Source organism: Prionailurus viverrinus, chromosome F2 (assembly GCF_022837055.1).
Source record: "Prionailurus viverrinus isolate Anna chromosome F2, UM_Priviv_1.0, whole genome shotgun sequence".
Taxonomy (NCBI): Eukaryota; Metazoa; Chordata; class Mammalia; order Carnivora; family Felidae; genus Prionailurus; species Prionailurus viverrinus.
The window spans coordinates 19,627,040-19,640,116 of record NC_062578.1 but is presented as its reverse complement, the minus strand read 5'-3'; the positions used below and the strand labels follow the sequence as shown (position 1 = coordinate 19,640,116).

Genomic DNA, 13,077 nt, shown 5'->3' with positions numbered 1-13,077 from the left:
TTTAAATTTTTTTTAATGTTTATTTTTGAGACAGAGAGAGACAGAGCATGGATGGGGGAGGGGCAGAGAGAGACCGAGACACAGAATCTGAAACAGGCTCCAGGCTCCGAGCTGTCAGCACAGAGCCCGACGCGGGGCTCGAACTCACGGACCGCGAGATCGTGACCTGGCTGAAGTCGGACGCTTAACCGACTGCGCCACCCAGGTGCCCCGAAGTGAATTTATTTTTAAAAAACACTAGGAGATATGATCTAGTAGGTTGAAAACTTCTAATATTTTTTTTTGTGTTGCTTTTTGTTCATATTATGTTACAATGAAGTATAAATAAAGAAGAGAGAACACTAATAAAATAATAATAAAATATATTTACTGAACTCTCATTTTGTACTAAAGAGTTTTAAAAAATGTTTTGTATTTGTTATTTCATTTAATTCTAGAAATGTAATTAATTAAAACGTAAGTTCCATGAGGGCAGAGATAATTTTGCCTGTTGTACTCACTGATATATATCTCTTGTACTTCATCTCTGGTATACAGCAGGCATTAGAATGGAAACCAAACTGGAAAAGAGGAGATGCACGTTACACAGTAATAAAACTTTGGAAAAACTGTCGTCTAGAGTAACTTGGAAGGCTTATCATCCCCTTACTGAGTCTGTAGTTTTAAAATAAATGATTACCAAGCATCAGAACAGTAGTGTGCATCTGCTTTTACTTTGTGTTTTTAAGATGCTCTTTCAAGAAAGAGACCAGGGGCGCTTGGATGGCTCAGTTGGTTAGGCGTCCAGCTCTTGATTTTGGCTTATTCCGTGATCTCACAATTTCATGAGTTCAAGCCTTGTGTTGGGTTCTGCACACTGACACTGCACAGCCTACTTGGGATTCTCTGTCTCCCTCTCTCTCTGCCCCTCCCCCACTCACACTCTGTCTCTTTCAAAATTAAAAAGAGAGAGAGAGAGAGAGAGAATCCAGATCATGACATAACTATGTGGTTGGAATGTAAAAGTTTAGAAATTGGGAGTTCAGAAATTTGAGGCCTTGAAAATTTACAAAAATCAGTTGCTTATGGATCTGGAACAAGAAGGGAAAAGCCAGAGAAAGATTTCAACAAGGTTTCACTAATATCCAGCCCTGTGGCAAAGATTGGTTTAAGGGTATGGCCTTCCCACCCCAGTTTAGAAGTCAGAGAACCTCAAATTATCATGCTTTAAGTTGAAAGAGGAAAGGGTAGGTACACAGAGGCAATTAATTAATGAAGCTTGAGAATAATTTTTAAAAAACCATTTTAACTGTGATTATTGGCACATGGAACTTCTTTGAAGCAAACAGATCAGAGGTATTTAAGGGAATTGACTTGCCAAAAAAACCAGTAGTCAAAAGTCCATAAATTTACATTTAAATAGATTTTAAAAAATGATACCTATCCTTGTCACATCTGACCTTACCTTTACTATTTCATCTAGTTGAAGGCATTTCCTAAAAGTGTAAAATAATATTAAGGACGATAAATAAAGTCACCAATGACACTGATCCTTGGAAAATTCACACTTAGGAAGTCTCTTCCATGTTTCTAAGTTAGTTAGCCTTTTATCATGAAACTGAATTGTTATCCAGCCAGTGCTTCAGTTCAGGGTCATAGAGATTCTATTTTTTTTTTTTTTTTGGAGGGGGTCTTCTGGTAAAGACCGGAAAACCTGCTAGACAAATTCTAAAAGAGCTGTAACACTGAGATTCTGTTTTTATTCGATCAGTCATTCACTCTTTCTTTAATGATTCAATATATGTCTCTTGAGATCCTACTTTACATAAGACATCGGCATCCACAAACACACATACCTCTTTGATCAGCAGTACATTAAGGGAAAAAAATATCCTTTGAATGATCGACATACATGATGTGTTTTCAAAATGGTTATGATTACAGATTTTTGTCATTAGGATGGCTATTGCAAGTTGCTTTCAAAGCCATTACATCTAAACAAGAGAGATACATTTGGAAAAAGAAAAAGGGCTCTTTATAAATCAGGAAAAGGTATACAATTACTCCAGAGAACACAAAATCCTGGTAGTAGTTGTGGATTTTCCTGTTTTAGTCTTCTATTAATTCTAAGAGAACCTGCACACAGCCTTCTATTTCATAGCCAATACAGTAACACTAATGATTCTGAGAAGTACATTATGGACATATTTCTTTGAATGGAAAATTATTTGTATACCATTAGGGAAAAACATTCAATTTAATAACTAAATTCTATATCCGTGTAATTTGGTTATTATCCTTAATTCTGAGTTTTGGACTAGCTATCAGCTGCAGAGAATCCCATTAACTTAATGTGTTCTTTAATAGCCACATCTGTATAGAATAAAGAACCCTGGAATACTTATTTGCTTAGAAGTTATTGAAGTAGACTCATTGTAGTGTTTTGTAAAAATTCGATGCTTCTCATGTCTCTGCATAAAGGAGACAAATAGCAAAAACTCATCCTAAATATGAGCAATTTCACAACTCTGTCTTAATGTGTTTGGTCCAATTATGCTGTATGCCTGTCAGTATAAGTCTCCAAAGACATCTCATTATATTTTATTTAATTTGAATTTATCGATTACCTCACTTTTTGGGTGTCAAATTTCTTGTAATTTATTAAGCGAGAAACTATAATTCATTACTGTTGCCATAGGAAATTTATGGATGGATGACAGTACTCGGTTGGATTATCTTATTTGAACAACTAGGTTGTCGAGGCTAATTATTTGAATACATATTTACTGACTATCTTCTATGTGTAAGTCACTGTTTTCATTGTGGAGGATGCCAGGAATCATAAGCTTTATTCTAACCTGGAACAAGGAACAGAGCTAAGGCTTGTACTCAAATTATCAAAACACAAATCTGCTATATAAGAGAGAAGACACACAAAATAAGAGAGTAACAAGGAGAGTGGTAGGTGTCCGGGTCCAGAGTCTGAGGAAATACTCTCTGATCAGGCAGGATTGGAGCTGGGCCTGAACGTGTGGTAGAATTTCAGCGTGCGTGGATTGCAGCTGAGGGGCACATTCCAGAGAAAAAGTGAGTCTCAGCAAAGTCACATACATCTTTGGGTGTATGGCTTATTTGGGTAATGGGGAACAAGTCTGGTTTGCTTGCAGCATAGAGTACAGAAGCAGAAATGGTGGGAGATAGATTAGGACTGCCTGCTGGCATCAGATCACAGAAGAATTTGAAAGCCACGCTGAGGAGTTTGGATTTTATTCTAAAAGAAATGGGGAATCATAGACTGTTTTGAGATATGGCATGGCATGATTTGTAACTGTGCTTTAGAAGATCTTTATGGTAATCATATGCAGAGGACAGAACGTCCAGAAGTAAGATTACTACTTAAGAAGGCTGCTGTTAATAAAGATCAGCTGGCTTGAAAAAAAATTTAACTATATAGACTACATAAAAGTTCTATATATGTATATATAGTTCAATTGTTTTCTAATTAGCTAAGGCAGTGGAGGTGGGTTTTCTTGAAAGCAGTTTTAAAACATAATAATGCTTTTGGAGAGGGAACTCTTTATGAATTAAATTTCTCAATATTTTAACTTTATAACATTGTCACTTTCTAAGTCCTGCTTTCTTCATTCAGTTGGGTATGAATCAAATTAGTTGGTAGGTACTGCAGAGTGCTTAATACCCATTGATTAGTAATACCCACCATTAGATAAGTGAAATTTATCTGATCTATTTTCTTTCATTTTCCATTGTTATTCTTTGGAGTCTAGCCAGTCTTCTTCATATATATAGACTTTTTTTCCTCTCAATCATTTTCTTTTTTTATTAAAAAACATTTTTAATGTTTATTTTTGAGAGAGAGAGAGAGAGAGTGCAAGTAGGAGGAGGGGCAGAGAAAGAGGGAGACACAGAATACGGAGCAGTCTCCAGGCTTTGAATGGTCAACCTGACACAGGGCTTGAACCCATGAACTGTGAGATCATGACCCGAGCTGAAGTCAGATGTTTAACCAACTGAGCCACCCAGGCACCCCTCCTCTCAAAAATCTTCTTGAAAAATTTTAGCCATTTTATGTTCAAAGTGCGAGAATATTGATAACTAAAGCATAAAAAGGTATTATAAACAAGGTAATTATATCACATACAAGTGCAACAGGCAAAAAACCCCAAAAACAAAAAAAAACAAAAAACCCCACAGTTCAGGGTAAGTATTCATGGTCTTTCCCACTCTCATACCTCTTGTTCTTGTGTCTTGGGGATTGATTGGGGATGCTGGGCAGAGAAGAGGCATGGAAGATGCTGAAGGAAGCTAGATTTGTGTAGGATGGAGTTTACTCTCCCCGCCCCCCCCCCAAAAAAAAAGTATTCTAAAGGAAAGGGGATAAGACAGATGCGACAAGGGACTGGAAGAGGCTTATTACAGGCTGGAGTGGTTAGAAAAAAATCAGAGAAGAGAAATTTGGGACCGTAAAGAGAATTGGGAAAGATAATTTTTTTTTTACATTTATTCATTTTTGAGAGACAGACCACAGGAAAGGGAGGGGCAGAGAGAGAGAGAGACAGAATCTGAAGCAGGCTCCAGGCTCTGAGCTGTCAGCACAGAGCCCGATGTGGAGCTCGAACTCACAAACCGCGAGATCATGACCTGAGCCGAAGTCAGATGCACAACGTACTGAGCCACCCAGGCACCCCAGAGAACTTTTTTTTAAGGTTGCCTCCTTCCCTTCTCCGGTCCCCCTCAAGGGCATCTTTTCTCATGAAAGGTTGACATTTCATTGCTCTTCAAACATTTTGAAGTCATATTTGGGGTTGGTTGAGTGTGTCTGAGTGATGAGTCAATGTGTCAGCAAGAACACTTGGTTTTCTTGAGGAGGCGTGGGTTTACCATGGGTTTACCATGGGTCTCTACACTTCTGCTACCGTGCAATAAAGTATTTTGGAATAACTGGTCAACAATCTCAACAATGTATATACATCGTTCAAGATATTTTAGCATTTTTGCTGTCTTCCCCGAGCTCATTCTCTCCCACACCCCTTGTACTTTGCCATATTATAGCCACTAGGGAATCCTCTTGGTTCCCAGTTTCTTTTTGAAGTTGAATTTCGGTCCTCACTACACCAGAGCTTGACTGAACTTTAAGTATCAACCTTCTCTTGACTGTTCAAGCAGATGCATGAGGGGACCCAACCTTTGTCATGGGGGTGCGGTCAAGCTGACCTCATTAAGTAAAAGTTTCACTCAGAAAAGTTCTTAGGATCATCCTGTTGACTGTCTGGACTTAGGCAGAGAGTTGAAGAACACTTGGAAAGCTGCAATGTACCTGATGTGCACGGTATTTCAAATTATGTTTACAAATAAACTCAGCAGAAAAATTTTAATGTTAACAGAGGGCAGAAAAACACACAAGGACTTTAAAAGCCACTGGTATATGTAATTTTTAGAGTGGTAAGAGCCCGTGCCTATTTGAGTGGAACAGAAGAAACATCTGCTGACAATTTGTGATGGTGATAATATGGCAGCCCTGAAGTATTTCACACTTACTCAGACAACACAGTGCTTTTATCTCTCTAAGTAACCAGTGTGTGTCCTGTTGAGCAGTTACTTTGAAAGTAGTCTCTGTTCTCCTGATAGCTTTGTGTTCTCCTCTATTTCAATGTAATTAATACGCTCAATATAAATAGCTAAATCTTCAAAAAGATTTGCCTGCCTTGCGAGCACTACATTTCCAATTACACACTAAATTAGGCACATGATTGAACATGAACACTAACATTTTCCAACAGGTGGTGAATAAGCGATTTCCATTCATCAGCTCAGCAACAGCACTCTGGCCAAATCATCACTCTGTTTCAGAGCTCATCTAATATACCAGGAGCTTTTAACCAATTAAAAGAAAAACCTTCCTTTAAAAGAAAGATTTAGGAGAATGAAGTGTCTAATTCTAATCCAAGACTACCGAGCATTGCCAGGGTTAGATTTCTACATGTAAAGCTAGGATCTAAATGAAATTTTGTGTGTACTACAAAAATGTATCAAATTAAGGCCATCTAAGTAAATTTAGTATCAGACTTCTGATGTTTGTAGCTAATGAATTCTTACCCGATTTTGAAAAGGCACCATTATACTTTAGTTCTCTGTCAAACATCAGATTCTTGAGTATCAGGTTGGGATACAAGTAAACACAAAAATGATCTCTGTTTTAAAAATTAATTTTCTTTGTGGGGTTCCTGGGTGGCTCAGTCGGTTAAGTGTCTGATTCCTGATTTCAGCTCAGCTCATGATCTCATGGCTTTGTGAGTTGGAGCCCTGCATGTGGTTCTACGCTGACAGCATGGCCACTGCTTGGGATTCTCTCTCCCTTTCTCTCTCTGCCCCTCTTCTGCTTGCACTCTCTCTCTCTCTCTCTCAAAATAAATAACTAAACTTAAAAAAATAAAAATAAAAATAAAAATTAATTATCTTTGCTGTTGTGTTGTTTATCACACTCCTGCTAAGACAGCAAAACGAAACCACTAAGTTCGAGAGATGACAAGATGAAGTGAATAGAGGCAGCTTATAGTAACAGAGACACATTTTATCAGGATTCTGGGGTTAGTTTACTTGCTTTTACAAACAGCCTTCTTCAGCAGAAGAAATTTCTGGCCAAGCTGAAAAACTTAAATTTATCAGGTACAAGTATCTTTCTAATGTTGGGGAGGAAGGTCTTCCTCTGCCCTATGACGTAGAATCAACTTACCATGAGAAAGATTAACAGGAGACGATCAAATTTAAGAGTCGTATGTACGTGCACATGTGCACACATACATTTGTACAGGGAATCCACACAGACATGGAATTCCGAAGACAATGAGGCAACAGGAAGCTTATATGATCTAAGGAAAGGGGTAGGGTCTGAGGATACAAAGGGGAGAGAGACCCTTAGCAAAAAGATGGAAGAAGATATTTGGAAAAACAAAATTTGCCTTATTCTGCAGATAAGGTTCTTAGGTACAGGAAGTCTCTGTTAATAGCTCTCTTCCTGATATAGTCTCTCCTTTCCGGTGTAAATTTAGGAAGTTGAGGGGGAGGCAGAGAGCTTGGGGCAGCCTGCCCAAGGTCGTTACACTAATAGTCATCAAATAATTTTGGAGAAGTGTCTTAAAGCTCAGAGCACTTTCACTGATCGAGTATCAAAGCATTATATAACCCGGCTTGCATAATGTGCTCTTCGGGGTAAGATAGAGCAAGGGGAGAGCAAAATCTCTGGTGTGTCCAGTTATATTCTACTAGGTACAGTCCAGGAAATGGTTATGAACCAATCCTGAATCACTGAAGTGTACACATTTAAATAGTCTCAGAGTCTAACAACTTCCTCTGTGTGTGCTAACTTCATAAAGATGCAGGAAGAGGAAAACAGTAGAAAACTCATGGCCAGATGATGGAGCAGATTTGGTAGCATGAATTGAGAAACCCAAATCTACCGGTGATTTTTCAGCATGAACTGATTATTGAAGATGTCTATTTTACTGTTTACTTTCTCATGGGCTGTTGAAAAAGGTGGACTGCAGATGCTGTTATCTGCCCCGTAGCTTTTAGACAGACTATGTTATAATAAAATGACTTTTCTCCATGAGAAAACTATAGGAGAGTTACACGGTAGACTTTCTGAGATCTCATTTTCCTTCCTAAATTTCCTGCTTCCAGTAGACAATTGTTAAGCCACCAAACAATCAGAGTTAATAAACCTTCATTTAGAGACTAATACAATGAAATAAAATAACTCATAATTATGTTTTCACCCAAGAAGTCATGGGTATATTTTTGTTATAAGCCCCCCAAACATGGACATTTGGAAGGGGACTTGATCCTCAAACCTTAAAGCTCTGATTCCTTGATAACTAAATCTGTACCCATTGAAGATTCGTTACAAGAAGGACCAGTTGTGGGTGTATGAATAAGAAAAGCCCAGTGGGTAAGACGAAACGCTGCAACCACAAGAAAAGTAAGAACAAATCTCTAAAGCTTGAAAAAGTAATGATCCCTGCAACTAAAAAGGGGGCATCAGGAGTGTGTGAACATTTTCCTAGGAAGCAAGAGACTTGTGTTCAATCCCAAGTTGCAACACGTCTCATGTGTGGAATATTAGAAAACTGCACCCTGGGAGGCTCAGGTGCATGAGTCTCCAAGTAAAGGGGTGTGTCTGAGGAGGTCTTGATGCTGGTTTCGGCTTTAAACTCTATAAGGCCCTTTCAGACCCGGGCCCTCCAAACATGTGGCATATTCCCCAGTGAATGGTGCATTACACAATTCTGGCATCTAGCCCTCTAATCTCCTTCTCACGGGAGCTACAAACTGTTGAAAAGTAGGGGTGATAGAACCATAGAGGTTAGCAGTTTATACACAGCAGAACAAAATTTGACAAAAAAAGAAACTATCAATATTGAAGCACGCTTTTAGCCCTTAGAACCGTCTATCAAAGGGAAATAGAAAGCATCTATTTAAAATTTTTTTAACGTTTATTCGTTTTTGAGAGATGTAGAGAGACAGGGCATGGGTGGGGAAGGGGCAAAGAGAGAGGGAGACACAGAATCCGAAGCAGGCTCCAGGCTCTGAGCTGTCAGCATGGAGCCTGACACAGGGCTTGAACCCACGGACCTTGAGATCATGACCTAAGCTGAAGTCGGAAGCTTAACCAACTGAGCCACCCAGGTGCCCTGAAAGCATCTATTTTAATAGAAATATTGATAGGAAAAAAGAAATTTATACAGCCCAAATGTATGGCGGGCATGGTTTTTTATACAGGATACTTTCTGTTCAGCCCATTTCTGAGAAGTCGTTATCATTGATTTGCATTTCATTCGTTGCATTCTCTTTATTATGTGTATGTGCCCTGCTTGTGAAAAATTTCCCTTCTACTCTTTGGCTGATGAATATATTCCATGATTTGATCTGAACATTTCCAGATACAGCACCATACCAACAGAAGATGGGGCTTAAAATAACTGGAGGATGTAATGGATCTGAATCGCTTGTGTATAGCCCAGTCTTACCTTTGTGCTGGCAGGGAACTTAGGGGCTGGTTAGAGACCATAACCAGTCTGCAGGGTTTTATTCAATTAAGAAAAAGCATATGCAAACATATGTATGTTCATTTATGTGTGGGGGTGTGTTTTATAAGGCAACATTTAAGAATTAGGTATTATTTTTCTTTCTAGTTTCTTTTTTTTTAATGTCTATTTATTTTTGAGAGCAAGAAAGAGCATGAGTGGGGGAAGGGGTAGAGAGAGGGACATACAGAATCCAAAGCAGGGTCCAGACTCTGAGTCCAGTGCAGGGCTTGAACCCAGGAGCCAGTGATATCATGACCTGAGCCGAAGTCGGATGCTTAACCAACTGAGCCACCCAGGCGCCCTTTCTGGTTTCTTTACTTTACCTTCTTAGCTCCAGAAAAAAAAGGAGTGAAATAGTACTTTGGCATGTCCACATGCTGACATTCTGTAAAGTCTGACCAATTCTCACTTGCTATGGCCCACTTTCCACTAAGGTGTTCATTGATAAATGCTAACGGTGTTACTGCTCCTGAGAGGACTTGCATCTTAATTGGGGCCTCTTAAGGATTTCAATGCCTTCAAAGGTCTAAGAAATAAAAGTCTAAGGCAGAAATTGAAAACATTCTATCTAAAAGCCACATGTCTTACGTTTTCTAGCTTAGTCCAAATGTTATGAGGGTTTTATACTTTTCAATAAAAAAGACTCATTAAAACTCTTCCAAATGTAATTTAATTTTACTGTGTTTGCAAGTCTTGTCATATATAAATAAGCAAATAAAAAAATTCTTTGTCAGACTCTTCTTATGGGTTGGCTTCGAAGTAAGGTCTAGGTAATTGGAACAGACAGCTACTTTTACAGATATTTTTGGAAAGAGGGTTCCTGGACCTTCTCAAATCATGCACGTGGGGGTCCAGGACAGGTTTAGACCTCTGGACATTTGCCAGTAGAGTCTCCAATTATTTTTTTGTTGTCAAAAACTCCACCATAAGTGGGAGATACATTACTTTTCAAAGTTTGGGGTTTTTTTGTTTTGTTTTGTTTTATGCGATGAGATACCACTAGTCAAAGTTTCTGATGGAGCTATTTTGGTATAGGATCTCCATAATTAAGAAGTGAGTTTTTTTCAAAAGTAAATCAGTGCTAAGTCTAACTGAAGTCCACCTTCTAAATTACTCACGAGAGTAATTCCCATAACATGTAAGTTGCAGTCACTATTATCATCCTCATGAGCGTGAGCTGGTTGTAAAGCACCGACTTGTTACATTAGCTAATTTGCACAAGTACCGCAGACTGATTCCTGAGTCATTCCAGAATACACAGTTAACGTCAATGACTGAAAATTCAGTTGCTGACAGTTGTAGATTATGGACAATGGATAATTAAAATAAAACTAATGAGCTAATTAAGGTGTCGGCAACTGAAATGTTTTGTTAATTCAATGATAGTTAATGCAGTCATGGTTCTAACACATTTTGATTCTTAATGGTGAAACACTGATCTCTAATGGCTAATATCTCTGCTTTACGGCATGTATAAAGTCATCCTTAGAGGAGGCTGGGCACTCCGATGTTTAGTACGAGGCACACAACACAAGCCTAAGAGCAGAAGAAGGGTTTTCTTAACAGACATGTAGATAAGGGAGCACTTCTGTTTTGCATTTCCTGTTTTGCATTGTTAAACATTGTTCATTCTTCATTTGCTAACTTCATAATTCTCAAAGTGACCCCATGCTATTTCTTAAGTGTTCGTGGGCTTTTGGCAAACTGAATAAACTATTTGGCAGCAATGCTCCACTATCTAGGATATTTTACAAATATGACCGTTTCCACTTCCTGAAGACACCAACTCTATGAGAATAGATTAGAAAGGAAGGTCAGGAAAATTCAAAGCAGTGATTGTAAAAATGAGGCTGTCAGGAAGAATCCTGGTGCCATTTCTTCCTTGCTCCTATAGAAGTGGACCAAACATATTTCCCCCATATGCACATCCACTTTCTTTTTTTGATTTTTTTGATTTTTTTTTTTTTGAGAGAGAGAGAGAGAGAGAGAGAGAGAGCATGAGAAAGGGGGAGGGGCAGAGGGAGAGAGAGAAAATCTTAAGCAGGCTCTGCACTCAGTGAGGAATCCAATGCAGGGCTTGATCCCACGACCCTGGGATCATGACCTGAGCTGAAATCAAGAGTTGGATGCTCAATCGACCGAGCCACCCTGGAGACCCTGCACATCCACTTTCTAATCTGCAACTTGTTCAGGGTTTGTCTCATGCTGTGAGCAGTCAGTGCTGGATAATTTATTCAACAATTAGTTGGTCCTTCCTGTCGAGTGATTGATGCTGTGGAAATACTTAAAATTGGTAAAACATTTCAGCTGCAAAAGAAAACTTCCCACCAAGTTGTAGAAAATAAGCTAACACTGAAGTAACCAGAGGAAAAGTATTTTATGTTGGTTTATATGTATATATGGTTGGTGACAAACTTTCTAAAGTATGATATGTCATAGTTTAATGCAAAAAAGGTTTGAAGAATCCTTCATGGCAGTTTTATATTTAGCACATATTAGTTGAAACACATGACCAACACGGAGGATGAATTCAACAAGACTTTAAAGAAATTATTTCATATTAATCATACCATCCATATGTGTATAATAACTACATCATCCATATGTGTACAAAATATCAGTATGCATATTTATAAGCCATATACAATCCACTTAGTCTTTAAAGATTTCTTGATGTTTTTATGGATTCTTGGACTCCAAAACCTTGGGATTCCCCAACTCCATTCCTCCTCCAAGATGCCTGTGACTAGGACCAAGAAGTTGAAAAACATTGGTTTAAAGTAGACCGCCATGGATTAGTGTGGGTAAGGAGATTTTACAGAGGAGACCAGGACAGGAACTGAGGCTTGAAATTTGAATAAAGATTAGCTCGGCAAAAAGAAGGCAAGAGGGCATTCCTAATAGAAAACAAAAATGTAAGTGGTAAGAGTATGAGGAGACTAGGAGAGCTAGAAAGAAAGTGCATTTTTAGAAACTGCATTTGCATTATTGGTAGTCATGCTTGAAAAGGTAATTTAAGTCAGGGTATTCTTAGTGAATAACCAGAAGTGACTTTGCTGTGCAAAATAGCCAGGAGGAAAGGGCTGACATAAAAAGTGGACTCTTCTCTGGAATTTTGCAGAGATGTGACACTCCAAAGTGTGGCAGCTCTTAAAAGCTCCTGGGTCATGACCAGTAATATACCATGGTGGAGAGTCTACGGTGGGAGGTGGGGGTGAGATATGTGGAGATATATCAAGGACTCTCTAAAATAATGCTAGATATTCTAATATCTGATTCTAATTTTAATACACATTAATTTTCCATGAAGGTACTAAGTTCAACTTTGAAAAAAAAACTGGTCTTCATTCAACGTTGGGGGACAAGTTTCAAGAGCTCTAAAGAGATGACAGTTAGGTGGTACCTGATGGATGATAGGATGGGACATGGGGACATGAACAAGTAGTAGAAGCTATGATATCCAGCAGAAAGCAGGCTAAATTTGAGAAGGACACTGGGAGTGAGTATAGGTTAGAGAAATGGACCTCTTGTTTAATCAGCAGAAGATTTCCTATATTCCCTAGTAAATAAAAAAAATAGAGGTGGAACTAAGGTATCTGGAGAGTAACAAAGGCTTTTGAGTAGGCAAGTACCATGATAAAAGCAAGATTTTTTTTAAAGAGAGAGAGAGCATGTAAGCAGAGGAGGGAGCAGAGAGAGAGAGAGAGAGAGAGAGAGAGAGAGAGAGATTGAGAATGTTAAGCAGAATCTTCATGCTCAGCTCAGATTCCGACATGGGGCTCAATCCCACAACCCTGGGATCATGACTACCCGGGCGCCCCTAAAAACAGGAATGTAAGATCACAATGTAGGGGGAGGGGTGCAAGCACAAGGAAAAGACCAGGAGCAGGTGGAAGAGTTGAGTAGTGTTGCAAAGATCCAGACATCGGAGAATGAGCATGGATTAATCACTGATTGGAACGAAAGAAAAGAAGGGAGAGCCTCCAGAGTTCAT

The 13,077-nt window shown here is 38.8% G+C and overlaps 1 non-coding gene across 1 annotated transcript; it reads right to left on the bottom strand.

Annotated features, from left to right (window-relative positions):
* Nucleotides 1-1,665: 1,665 nt before the first annotated feature.
* On the bottom strand, nucleotides 1,666-1,727 carry LOC125156784 (U7 small nuclear RNA). Its single transcript, XR_007148770.1, has one exon. It is a non-coding gene; the product is annotated as a U7 small nuclear RNA (small nuclear RNA).
* Nucleotides 1,728-13,077: the final 11,350 nt, after the last annotated feature.